Below are 13700 nucleotides of genomic sequence, written 5' to 3' on the forward strand. Positions count from 1 at the left end.
AAAAAAGAGCAAAGTTCACCATCATAGGTCTAATAAGTCTTCAAAGTAGCACCCATTGGTAAATACTGGCTTTTGAAAAGCCAGCTCCAAGGACAGTAGTACAACTGGATGTGATGCTACCAACCCTTTGTTGAATCCCATGAAGAGTAAGAAACAGAAAAGTTGCCTACCTTGCCAACACATCTTATTTCAGCTGAAATACATTCCAGGCCATTTTTTGTCACTTGTTAAACTCAAAGAGAAGTACACAGACATATTAGCTCCACTTGCAGATGATGAAAGAAATGGATCTCTAATTCTGGTGATTTTGTACTATAAATTTCCTTTTTTGGTCATCATGCAGGTGGTATGGCTTTGTTACACTACCTGGCTTGCAAGCCTGGATCTTAATTACTACTGTACCAGCACAAGCATCAGGGTCTGTAAATCTACAAGGTGGTGACTGAAACTTGGGCACATCATACTAATTAAGAACTCACTCTTCTTGTAGGGAGAGGTTAGATTGTTTCTAATGAATCTAGTTAGTCCTTCTGTCGTAACAAACAGTGCCCAGTCTTGCACATGTATGATGTAACACCTTATCATCACCCTCTCATTAATGTATGAAAATCACAGAATGTAGAAAGGTTTATCGGGCTCCTGTTGTGTAACTCAACACTGATGTGTGTTCCATCATCATTCCTCAGGGAGAGCAGCAGACAGGAGCTGCTATTGAGATAGTTGAATTTGGGCCATCTCTCCAGACAAAAAGTCTCCTCTGTTTCACATCAGGTGCAGTATAAAAGTTTGACTCTTTCAATGAATAACTTGGTGCTAGAAAAGTAATCTGCTAAGTGCAGCTGATAAGAACCAAGAGTTAGATGTTGCTCCTAACCCACAATAAAAGGCCTCAAAACTGCATTTTCAGCCATGGAGGGGTTCAAATTTGCTTCAGGAGTAAAAATACAGCAAAGATAATTAATTAGGCATCTTTAAGTCCTCTGTGGTAATGTTTTCTGCTTGACTAAGACTAAGAAAGCTACAAATTTGCCTACATGTATAACTGAAAGGGATGGTACTTGAAGAGTTACCATACACAAAGAAATAGCTTTTGCAGCTGATGAAGGCTCTCATCTCTTTCTCATTGAAGTCTGCAGAATTCCCCCTCGATTTTCGTGGGAGCAAAATTTGGCTCTAACTACTAAAGCAAGACAGACATTTAAGAACCACAATATCACTTGGTGTAAGACACACTTTATTATAATAATTATTGTGTTGCTTAATGGCAAATGAATAGTATGGACTCTTACAAAATGTGTTTTTCTTTGCAAATGTTTATATTGTCATCCAGAAAAGGGGTTGCAAGAAAGATCTTTTCTACAACTGTTAGAATTTCTTAGACTTAGCAGTACATTATTGTGCAGCACCAGTGTATAAAACTGAGCATAGTTGTATGCATTGTAAAGCAATATACATACTGTTTGTAAATTTAATTGTGCGATAGCAAAAGACATTTAATGCTGCCACTTTCATCACACCTTGTTTCCAATAAGACCAAAAAGGTAAAGCAATATCAATTTCATTTATAACCATTTGGGATGTTTCACATAAAGGAAGCAGATCTTCAGAGTGGAAATTCCTGAACCAGAACTCCTTAGCTGGTGTCTACAAGGGCTCTATAAATAGTCTTTGACAACTCCATGCTGGGGGGTGACCTGCAACACAAGGTGAGAGCAACACAGTATGAAGAAAAGAACAACACAGCAGGAGATGGGCCTAGGAGCAGATTAATCTGTTCCACTTTTCAAGCAATTAGTAGCAACTAGAAATGTAGTCTCTAGTTTCACCTAGAAGGTACTTTGATCCAGCATGTGACATTGCACTGCTGGTGATTTCATCCAACCATCTGTAGAAGTTCCACTGATTTGTGGAATCGCTGTTTCTTGTTTAAGAATTTAACTGCTGAGTGAGACAAACACCTGAGGCTGCAGGTGTTATGCAGGGAAAGTTTTTAAAGTGTATCTTAATGAAATTTACAGAGATATCATGGGCTTTCTTATGAACTCGTATGAAGTGAGATGCCCTCACTGAAGAATGGGAGCACATATTGCTGAGTTCGGAGCAGTTCCTTTTCACTAAAACCTATACACTAGCTCTACTTAAGTAAATATTTGAGAAGTCAAAAAAACTTTATTTGCCCACATAATTTAATCTGTGAACATACACATCGGTAAGTATGAAGACTGATGTAGTCTCTGTGCCGAACCTGTGTTATTGGATCTGAGAAAAGGGGGAGATCCTTTGCTCTTTGATTTTGAGGCACGTGGAAAATGGCATTCGAGAAGCGCAGGAGCTGCCTCGAGCTCTTTGGAAGCAGGTGAGCCTGCCACTAGTGCCTGTTCCCCGTGAAGTTAAGGACCTACCAGACAGGGAATGTCTCTGGAGACTGTCCACTCTCTCTCGGGGGAAGTAAGGTGATTTTGAGGAAATACAGTTCTCATTAAAAAAAAAAACCCAAATCCCACAAAGCCAGGTCTAACCACACAACAGAAATAAAAATATCAATGTATACAACTTTGCTTTCAAATAAGAAGCAAAGTTAATCAATATGTGACTGAGAAGCAGGAAGAGAGCACCCTCTGGAATGATTTTATGATCTGGTAGATATGTAAGATACTACCTATCTTGTGGTATGATAAACATGGAGCAGAGCCACGGCTTTTCCTTCTCCTATCCATGGTTATGACTACCAAGAAGGCATGTCTGAAAGAATTACACTGATGGTACGGGAAAGAATTACACTGATGGTATAGCCAAATCTTGTGGGTGATGTGTTGTCAAGCATGGTCCCTAAGCTGCAGATGGCAATGAGAAGCAAAATCTTCTTCTCCGGTTTTACGTATGTATTAAGAATCCAGAAGGTGACACACATTTTTCAAACTAGAAGGAATTTTGACGGAGGAAGCATGAAATTCTGGCATGAGCAGAGCAACTAACCTGCTTCCCAACATCATAGCACGGGAGGATTGAGTCTGGAGAAGCTTGGGCAAATTTTCTGAAGGGAGGAGGAGAAAAAAATACTCTAGAGGTGAGGCAGAGCCAAATTACAGGGCCATGACAGCAAGGTAGAGGAAAGCCCACAGGAAAAGCCCACAGGAAAGCCCAGCACATAGAGGACAGACTGCAAAACCCTTTATTGAGCAGAGCTACATCTACTAGGACCACATACCCAGAAACTCTGCCAGTAGGGTGGAGGGCCTCCAAAGCACTCAGACTTTCAGTATTTGGAGGCTGGACAGGTTTGCTGTCATCCTCATCTGGATTATAGAGAGAAGATAAACAGGCCACTGTGGTTCTACCAGTGCTCTCCCTGCTGGAGTCCAGCTGATTAAGTAGGAAGCAACAGCTACACTTGGAGACTCCACAGGTGTACTCAGAGGTCACTAGAAGTTGAGGATCAATCTGCACCACGTATTGGTGTCAGGGTTTTTACAGTAAGCTCACAAACGAAACAGGTACCTCTAACCACTGGGTTTGCAACATGGTACTGACAGTGGGGGCTGGATTTTCTTGTAAAATAGATATTGGATTGGATGGGGGTGGGAGAATGCTGTATGAAAAGTGGGCCAGCCTGCTGTGATTGAGAAGCATAGGTTGTTGAGATGCACAGACACTGACTCTGAGGTAAGATGGCATTGTTACAATAGTCAGACTAATCTGGGGACCCTTCTGACATACAGCAAACAGGAATTGTTTAAGACTGCTGCAGAGCTGAGAGTGCTGAATGGCAGGATGTTCTCTTGATGAGCAGTCACTCACGGGCAGACCTGCCAGCATGTGGCAACTGAGACTTTGATAATGATCACAGCAAAATGGAGTGGCAGTGCCCAGCTGCCATACCTCTGATCTGTGAGGAGCACTTGGAGCTCTCCTGGACTGCAGCAGGCTGTGCCAGAACCTCCCTCGGAGTGGGGATGCCTCCTGGAGCTCACAGAAACCCTCAGGCTTGTGATACTCAAAGAACTGTTGCTGACACGACGTCCAGGCTGATACCCTCCACCCTCCCATCTCCATGGTCCTCAGGGTGAAACCCTTGCCTGTTGGGAAACACGAAGGGATTTAATTTGAGTATTTCACTGAACCTGGGGGAGTTTCTGTTAGGTACCTTTACACACACAGAAATAAGTTTACACATTGTTTTACCTGTGTGCCTGTGAACTGATTACGGTATAAATGTTACTATCTCAAGTCATTGTTACAATTGTAGTGAACCCTATTGAATCCCTTTGTAAATGTTAAAGTACTCAATGATTAAGTGCTGCTAAATAAACCCTTCTGTACCCTTCTGTACCCTTATCTTTGCGTCCATATTCTTTGCACTCTTTTGTATTCCCAGCTTCCATGTAAATCATTCCTAATTACTTCTAATTTGATCTTTCCTTGTATACTTTAACCTGTGTAGTGAGTAATAGAGTGAACCTTGCTATCTAACTCTGTAAAGTCACATTCTCACAAATTCATATTATACTCTGCTTTTGCCAATACCTTCGACAGTGTTTCTTTAAGAGGCCAATTCTAGCAGAGGAGGCCAGAAACAGCCACTGTGTCTGGGCCAGAGGATAAAAACTATGCTGATAAATCAGGTGTTTCACACAGGAGACAGGAGAATGAAGAATGGTTGACAGAAAGGATCTCCTATTGCTCAGTTTACCAAGAAGAATGATATGGAAAGACTTGTTAACAGATTATATGCACCTGAATGGAAAGGAGATATTTGCTAATAGAGGGAACATGCTCCTGAAGACAGCATTTTATTGTGATGAAACTGAATATGACTGAAGCCTGGAAATTGAGTGTGAATTTTATAAACAGTGTATCAGAGACATTTATGGATGGAATTGTGTAAATCATTGGATAACAATCAGTCAAAAATCCTTACAAAGAGAGAGAGGGATGGATATTGATTTCCCATTCCTCATTTCATGTGGCAATTTGAAATACCAATATTATAGCATTTCTTATTTTATCAGCCTCTGAAGATAAATGCAAAGAAGTGGAATATGCTTGCTAAACCTGTCTAAAGATTTACATTCTTATTAACGTCACATATGTAGTGCCACTAAAGGGAAGAGAATGCCTTTTCCAGATATGTTTCCTTCACTACACCCCCTGTAGGAAATGTAAGTCTCTACTCCAAAAAATATTATAATTTATAGAAGAGGCTGATTGCTTTACAGTATGAAACTGAAAGCTACATTTCATTGAAATAAGTTGGCTGTTCTGGGAACAGGACTGCTACAGTGATAAATCACAAAAAGCTGTGGTAACATCACTCTGCTCTTACAGCTGTTGGGTTTTAAAGTGTTTACTGGTAACATTGGCCAGTGATTAAAACAGAGGCTTAAAGGTGCCACAGTTTTTACTAATCTGATTGTTTACCTGAAATTTTTGGTAAGTCAGAACTATTTCAAACTGCTTGCATTCTGTACCAGGGGGGAGTATGTCCGTAGGTGAGGCGTGAAAGGCTTTTCCATCAGAGTAACATTTATTAATCTTAAGCCTTGTCCAAGTAGAATCAAGATATATTCCTATGTTCCACATCTTATCACAGACTAGTGGGAGATCATATGAAACACAATGAAAAATTGTCTTGCTTCTTAGAATAAGATCTGATCATATACTTCTATTCTTCATCAAGTGTTCTCCTTGTCTGAAGAGCCTTGTGAACTTGAATGGCAAAGCCAGTTTTTATTTTATTTTTTCACATGAATGCATTTTAGGAACACTTGACCACCTGCATAAACCTGATTGCAGTGCTGGGATCTTGGTTCAGCTACTTGTATTTACATTTTTACCAAAATGAAATGCCATTATTTCACATTCTGGAGTTTTCAAGCTCCTGTCAAGTATACAGTCAGCTAATAGGTATATCACCCTGTAATCACTTAAGACCATTTACAACACTTAGTTAAAGAAAAAAAGCCTTTCAGGGAGAGAGAAAAGAAATATTTGCCTATAAAAGTTCTGAGGAATTATCATCTTATCATCTTATCACAAACAAATAGTAGATTTCCCCTTGAGAATCTAAATTGATTATGCTGACACATGAAATTGAGGATTGTGACTGTTTGTGTTGTCCTACATAGAGAGGATTATATATTGTATATTACATAGGATTCTATTACATATTTTTTTTGTCCCATAGGTGGTTAAACCAGAAGAAAGGACCAGAGGTATTTTTCTGGTAGTTAATCTGTGCCAATCAATCTGTTGATCTTTCAATCTATATATTTCTTGTTCCACAGCAATAAGCAAAATTACTGGGCCAAATTGTGGCTTATATAGATGACAGGTATTACATACCAAGTCTAATAGAAAGGAAAAAAACATACAGATTAAAAGTAATGCCATAGTAATTAAACCTAAGAAACACACAAATAAATTCTACACAATCCCTTCCCTTTGATCCAATACTGATTCAAATTGCTTTCCTATGCGAGACTGTACTTGTCCCAAACAAACAAATTCCATGCCATGTGCAACAAACATGTAGAAGAAAATCTACCTCAACTGGAGGAAACTGAGAATATGCTGAAAGTTGTTTCGCTAAATAAATAATACCTATTAACATCAAAGGAAAAAGCAAATTACTAGGTAATTTTAAAACAATCCTAACACCTTACCTTAAATTAGTTTGTGTAATTTTAGCAAGGAAAGCAAGCAGCACCTTTACAAAAGGTGTTTAGTGCACAACTAAATACAAAGACATGATTTAAAGTAGCTTTTTAAGACATCTGATAATATATCAGAAAAATTTTGTTTGTGGTGCATCTGGGTCTATTTTTATTGTTTTGTAAGTAGAAATAAATCCTAGTGGCTCTTCAACCATGGAGGGTTCTCTTTGGCTTTATCATAGTAAGAATGATAAGACCTTTATAGGTATAGATACATTCCCGGAAGTGGCTTCATCATGTATTTCTACTAATGTTACACAAGAATATTTTTGCATCTAAGTTTTTTACGAAATACAGGAGTTTAGTAGGATCATGGCCGAATTACAAGTTTAGCACCCTTGATCTCTCTATTATCTTCATCTTCCTACAAGTTGTCCATCTCCCTGTCTTCTCCTTCATTTTACCTCTGAGCTATTCTCAAGATCCACTGGAATTTAAATGTGGAAAAAAATGGTACCTCATTACAACGGCTGAGTGCATCCAAGGAAACCTAATGAGCTTTCCTTACCCCAAAGATATGCAACAAAGGAACTTGGAAATTGCTATGCGGTCAAGATTTCTAACCGGGAGCTTTTGAAATGCTAGGCAAACAAATGCAATATCTGATGTAAGAGCTGATATTGCATCACAAGTCATTGGGAAGCTATTCAGTGCCTCTTTTTCCCACTGTATATACTGTTAGAAGTGTGTTGTTTACTTTTGCACCTTCATGCATGCAGGCACACATAAGCTGAACCCTTTTTTATTATCTTAATATTTCTGTCTTTCGCAGTATGATTGAAAATTTCCTGGAAGGATAAATCCAGAGTTAGGGAGGAGCCTTTTGTGGGTTCCAAACATTTCAGTTTACATTTGGTTGATTCGTAATTGTGGAACAGGCATTTTTCAGCCCACAGTTTGAATAGTATAGGAGGTTTGGGGTTTTGTTTTTAGCGGGGGGATTGGAATCATGTCAAAACCCTTCTGTGCTACATTCAGTAGCACGAAGCATGCCCTGCTGTGGTGTTTCACATCCCTGACCAGGCAGAGTCCAGACTCTGTGGCTACATGAAAAACAGCCCCTCCACTTCCTTCTGTGTGTGTGCTGCCGAGTGCTGACAAGTCTTGGGCAGTGGGGATGACACCGATTCCATCTCGGTGTGTGAGTGGAAGAGCGATGAGAGAAGTAGGCTGAGCTGGCACTTGTGCTCAGAAACCTCTGAAGAGTTTAGTAGTGCCACCTGCCTATCTCACCTCAACGAGCTGAGAGGCAGGAATCACAATTTTGCAGATATATCTTCTGAGAAACAAACACCTCTTTGCTGTGGGTTGCCCAGAGAGAAGAGAGCAGCTGTTTGAAGGTGCTGAGAAGTATGGAATGGTAGAAGGAGTCCCAGAAGAGCCAGGTTAGTAGGGAAAGGCCAGATGAGGTTTTCAGAAGCACTTAATAAATTGTGAAGCCATGTAATAAATATTATTTAGTGCATGGTTCTGCAGTTTATCTTAGGATTCTAAGCTTGCCATGAGGATAACACCATCCATATATTTATGCATATGCTGTATATAGTATTTACACAGAAACATAAAACTCTTCTGTAAATAGGACCCTATTTATAGATATATATCCTGCTATGTTTTGAAATACTCCTGGCTTTTTTTAGTGTTAATTTGGTATTATATTTATTAGCATAAAGATAACAGTGGAATGAATAGATGCATTGGAATAGCTTAAGTTTTGGCTGTTTACAACTTTTACACACTTGTATAAACCAACTGGTATCAAGTTTAAAAGGAATCATATCAATGACTGAGAAAAATCAAAACAGATGCTCATTACATTTGTCTAAGATAAAATTAACTGAACCTGTCACATTTTGTGGGCAATTCTTCTAACATCTGCAGAACAAAGCAAAGACACTTAATTCACTACAGCCTTTAGTTTATTGGGTAGATATGGCCTCTCAGGGTTATTGTGTTTGTGTTTGAAAAGCTTAGAGTTAAGTTTGAAAACAATAAAGCTGGAAATGTTTATTTTTGTGGCCTGAAATAATCATCCTTCCTGAGTTTCAGTTATTCTAATTTAAGGTTTACACTTGGATGGAATAACCAGACTCAGCACAAATAATTCCTATGCAGCCGGGTGGGGAAAGGGAACTCATGAAGGGTAATAATGAATTTAACTGCTACCTCCTGATACTGGAGAGGAATCTCTGTCTTAAACTGATCTCTCTCAGAAGAAAGACATGCCCATGTGTCTGCAGAGAAGGCATCTATTTTCATTGCTGTACAGTTTGACTTGATTGGAGAAATTGATATTTCTGCCATACAAGATAAAGGTGTGCTGACAGGGCCGTAACAATGCCCTCTGTTAGTTCTTCTTGATGCCTCAAATTTTCTAAGCAATAGAATAGCTCAAGTGTTTTTCCCTTATTAGGTATCCAAGCATTGCCTGCCTCCTCCACACCGAATCTGGGGTACTACCACTGTGGCTGGTGATGTTTCTCATCATGATGAAAGCCAAAGACATCCAGGGATGTATTAGCAGGAGTATTTCCAGCGGGCCAACAGAAGTGATTCTTCCTTTCTGCCTTGCCCCTGTGGGGCAGCTCTGGAAGCATCAGGTCCTGTTGTGGGCTTCCCATGCAAAAAAAAATGTTTATATACTGCAATTAGTCCATGGAGCACAAGATATGTGAAAGTTTTAAAACTCAGTTAGGCAAGTCCCTGAGCAACCGAATCTAGCTTCAAAACTGGCCCTGGTTTGAACAGGAGGTTATTCTTGAGACTTTCAGAGGTCCCTTCCAACCTCAACTATCCTGGTACTCTATGAAAGTGTCCCTGGGTTACTGCCACATAGTTCTTTGGGAATTTCCCATCCTCCTCTTCTTTATCTTCACATTTTCCAAATTTGGAATCTTTCTCTCCTCCCTCTCTCACAATTAAAACAACCTCACATTTGGAAAGTGCAAGCACAAGTCAAGAGATTAGAAATCAGGTGTTTCGTGCACCATTCACATCCTAGAAATGGGAGCTGTATCCATGACTTTATTCACAAATTTCTGACTCTTCATAGATTGTTACTATATCAACATTTTACCCAATTCCACACTCTATATAGTTTTTTAATATTTAATAAAATATTTAAAATAATTTTTTATCTTTTCAAAAGTGGACCAGATCGTGCTTTGTTGTTTTGAGCAATGGAAAGAGGTGGCTGTAAAGGATATACTCAAACCAAGACTTCTTTGTGAGGACTTCATATCCTTGAGGAAAAGCCATAGAGGGTCAGAAGAGAGGTGGCTCTGATCAGGATTATCTTGTGAGTCAATCTGTGGAGCTAGTCTTTTATAGTTTGTCAAGTAAGTTGCACAAGTAAAACAGTCAGAGCAGTGAACTTGCAATTCCCATGTGCACCTGGAAACTTGGGAAAGAATCCCACTCCCAGGCTGGTGAGGCAGTGCCTAATGGAGTTCCCTAAAGAGCTTTTGCTGTTGTTGTCAACTGTATTTGTGGGAAATTCAAGAAATTATGTAAGTTTATGATGTGGTAGCTGATGATTTAACTTGCTGGTGGATCAGCTTGGCTAAACTCTTTTACTTTACTGGATCTCTCAGACTGTGTAGTACCACCCATGGGCAGAGGTTTTCAGGAGCAGGACCTACCCTTAAACCTTCAACACATTTGAAGATGAATAGGCCTTTAAGCACTTTTATTTTGAAAGAAATATCAGGGACTTTTTTAAAAAATTACTTTGCATAAGATGGTTTCTTATTATGAAATCACCATAAGTAAAGTCATTCTATAAGTACAGCCTATGCAAGGTGTGGGATATTGTGCCATTTTTATGGCAGTCTTAGTTTTAAGTAGAATGGTTGGGGTTTATTAGACACACAGGCCTTTAGGGCTCTTTTCTGGTAATTGGACACATAAGTTAAATCCATAAAAGTGCTTTCTTGGAATCACTGTGGCTAAAAGGGTGACACAATTTACTTTTGTGCTTGGCATGACTCCTTGAAGCAATATATACCATTTTATTTCAGGATGTGTAAACTACATATTATTGTCAACAGTAGAAACAATTATAACTAGACTTGCTTATTCATGCTAACCCGTAATATTGTTATAGAATGATTTGAGGTTAAAGCTAAGAATACTAAGAAAGTACATTTTCTTTCAATAAATACTGCCACAAAAAAAAATCTCTGCAGAGAGTCAATAGAAACATTTAACAGGAAAGGGCAAATTTATGCGTGCAATCAGAAATAATAGGTTTGTTATATACTATGATTTGAGAGGCAATGTAAGAATATCAGTAATTTATGAGAGAGGAAAGAACAAGTTCTGTTTACAAAGTTGTAGTTAGTCCTACCAGTCAAAAGCTTTCACCACAGCTTCTAAAGATACACATCAGACTTGACTTCTCCCTGTCAGAATGAACATAAGGAACAATTTTTCAAGAACGAGTGTGCCTTGTGTCTCTCTGAGGCCATGTGACTACAAGATCACATTTCCAGATAAAGCAAGGAGGATGTTACCTTTTCGAACAGCATTTTTGTAAACTCTGAACTGTACCTTGTAAATGGCAATGCTCAAGTTCATGTCACATCTACGTGCAAACAGCTCTTGACTTCTAACTAGTTGCAGCCCAGTTACACTCATGCTTGGCCATTACTTACTTATTGTAAACAAGGTGACTTTTCTTTCCTAAGACATGTAAATAGAGACAGGCATCTGATTTAAATCAGTTTTCTAGAAGTTCATGGAGCCATTGCAAAGATGCTGAGTACTGCACTCTTAAAAATGATATCTGAAGTATTTCAGATTTAGACTATCCAATTTAAAAATGTCAGTCTAATTTAGAAATGAGCAGTAGGATCAGGAATTCAAGGAGGAAAGGAATCTAAAACATCATTTACATGGACCTATCAGAAAATGATGGATTATTATGTCTATCAAAAGACCAGAGCACTTTCACCTCCTTTTTGATACTCCCTTTCTCATATCAAGTATTGCTTCACAACCATTTGGAAACCTGCAAGAAGTTATTCAAGTTCTAGTACAAGGTCGACTGCACCATAAATCAAATGATCTATGCTGAAATGGGCTATTTTCTCCTCAGGCAGCCTCAGAGAAAACAATGATTTAATGAGCAAGGGGAATAAATGACTCTTTTACTCTTTGGATGTGGTCTGTCACAGGTGCATTGTCAAAATAATGGTGAGGGCATGTATGCTTTTGCTTCCTGTGTCACACAGCTCCTGTGAGCATAAAGCTTGGGATTCTCAGATGGTCTTCTATCACTGTGCATCAGCTCAGTTTTTCTCTAGCAAAACTCATGGAAATATCAGTGCTTAAATTGCCAATCTTCGTTCCCTAAAGTGGATACTAACACCGAACGAATCTCCCCAAGGCTCTCTGAGGCACAGTCCCACTGTTTCTCTGTTCAAGGGATATCTGTGAGTCAATAAAAACACAGCCTAGGCCCGTTGCCACTGCTGTGCCAGAGTGCTTTAATGAAAAGTCTTCTACCACTGCAAATAGAGTGCTTTTCCAAGGCTCCTGGCAAACACCAAAAACTGATTTGAAATATTAAAACACACACGTACAAGTGTCATCTGAAAGGAAGACAACAGAAATAAGTCATGAAAGGAAGAAGAGCCCTTTAATTCACAATACCTAGGGTCAGAGTCAAGGCAGAAATAGAAAGTCATAATATCATAGAATTATAGAATTGTTTAGGTTGGAAAAGACCTCTAAGACCATCGAGCCCAACCATTAACCTCACACTGCCAAGGCCACCACCAAACCATGTCCCCAAGTGCCATATCTATGCATCTTTTAAATCCCTTCAGGGGTGGTGTCACAACCACTTCCCTGAGCAGCTGTTCCAGCGCTTAACAACCATTTGGTGAAGAAATTTTTCCTAATATCCAATCTAAACCTCCCCTGGCACAACTTGAGGCAGTTTCCTCTTGTCCTGTCATTTGCTACTTGGGAACAGAGAGTTATACCCACTTTGTTACAACCTCCTTTCAGGTAGTTGTAGAGAGCGATAAGGTCCCCTTGAAGCTCCTTTTTTCCAGGCTAAACAACCCCAGCTACCTCAGCCACTCCTCAGAGGACTTGTTCTCTTGACCCCTCCCCAAGTCCATTGCTCTTCTCTGGAAACAGAACAAACGAAGCAGGAATCAAAAAGCACCTGAGTCTGGTGTCAAAAGGCAAAGTCTGAAAGTTACAGGAGGAGCCAAAAGCTATGGGTGAAGACTTGAAGACCCAGCCAGTTAAGGAACAATGTGGGCTGCTCCAAAGTTTACCTGTGGTTAGGTTGTGGTTTCCAAAGCTCAAGTGAAAAAGAACTGTTCTTTGATCCTTGCAAATGTACCCCAGGGAGTGGGAAGTGAGGCCAAACTCAGAGACCTCAAAGCAAGCCACAGTACAACAATCTCCTACTTTAAGGGCATGTGTTAATCCTGCAGTTGAGGTGAACTGCAGAATTTGAGGCCGAGTCGATGGTGCAGTTGCCCTGTGCTTTTGTGCAGTATTTTGTTCAAGTATTTTCATTTTATTCTCCAGTAAGGACCAGATATTGAAGAGAATGTGAATATCACCACAGTACTCCCCATCCACCAAGTCATGGAAAGGATCATGATGTCTTTAGGAGCTCATTTTGTTGGGTGATCGTGAATAATTTTCTTTCTTATTCTACAGGTCCTCTACCTTGGCGGACTGACTTCTGCTGTTTTTCAAAGACCTTGAGAAACAGAATGACAGGAAGTATTAGATGGGGTAATTTTCCTGTGATGAATTAGGGCAGGGCATTCATTTGTTCCTTTGAGAAATCTTTGACCTGGTTTTGTATCTTAGCTGTCCTTGATGGGAAACAAACTGAGACTTCGACAGGTGGCATAATACCCATACCTTAAGTTGCTTACCTACTTCTAGTAGGTTTAGTGATCATCTGGCTCCCTCGGACTCAAGAGAAACTTCAGTAACAAGCCATAAGGGGGG

The sequence above is a fragment of the Pipra filicauda genome, unplaced genomic scaffold, assembly GCF_003945595.2.
Source record: "Pipra filicauda isolate LSUMZ 115617 unplaced genomic scaffold, ASM394559v2 scaffold300_size901280_pilon, whole genome shotgun sequence".
NCBI classification, from domain to species: domain Eukaryota; kingdom Metazoa; phylum Chordata; class Aves; order Passeriformes; family Pipridae; genus Pipra; species Pipra filicauda.